We start from the raw sequence: 597 nt of genomic DNA on the forward strand, positions 1-597 counted from the left end.
CGTGGCCTGTGTGTCTCGTCTGTCCCTTAGCCAGGTTCATCCACACTGCGCACGTGACTGAGCGTCTTCCTTTACGTGGTACCAGTCCGCTGTGGGCGTTAGGGGCGTTGCCACCTTTTGGTGGTCGTGAACAGAGCACGGTGGACATTCATGCACGTGTCTGTTTGAACCCTTTCCCACTTTCCTGGGGTGTGTGCCCAGGGCTGGGATTGCTGGGGTTGGTTTTTTGAAGAAGCAGCTAACTGCCCCCAGCAGCTGTGGTTTCACGATCTCACCAGTGGTGCCTGGTTCGAGTTTCTCCCGTCCTTACCAGAGTACTTTTTCCCACAGCCACCAGTGCACGTGAAGCGGCCTTCCTGGCGTCGTGTCTCTCTCCTCACTAATGAGGGCGGCATCTTTGTTCAGGTGCTTGCTGGTCTTCTGTATGTTTTTGGGGAAAAGTCCTTTTAAATTAGGTTGTCTTTTTTTTGGTTAATTATAGTGATTTTTTTTTTTGTTGTTGGCACTGGGGTTTGAATTCGGGGCTTTGTGCTTGCAAGGCAGGTGCTCTACTGCTTGAGCCACACTTCCAGCCCCCCCAGCCCCCCACCCTTTTTT

This window comes from Castor canadensis, chromosome 5, assembly GCF_047511655.1.
Source record: "Castor canadensis chromosome 5, mCasCan1.hap1v2, whole genome shotgun sequence".
NCBI classification, from domain to species: Eukaryota; Metazoa; Chordata; class Mammalia; order Rodentia; family Castoridae; genus Castor; species Castor canadensis.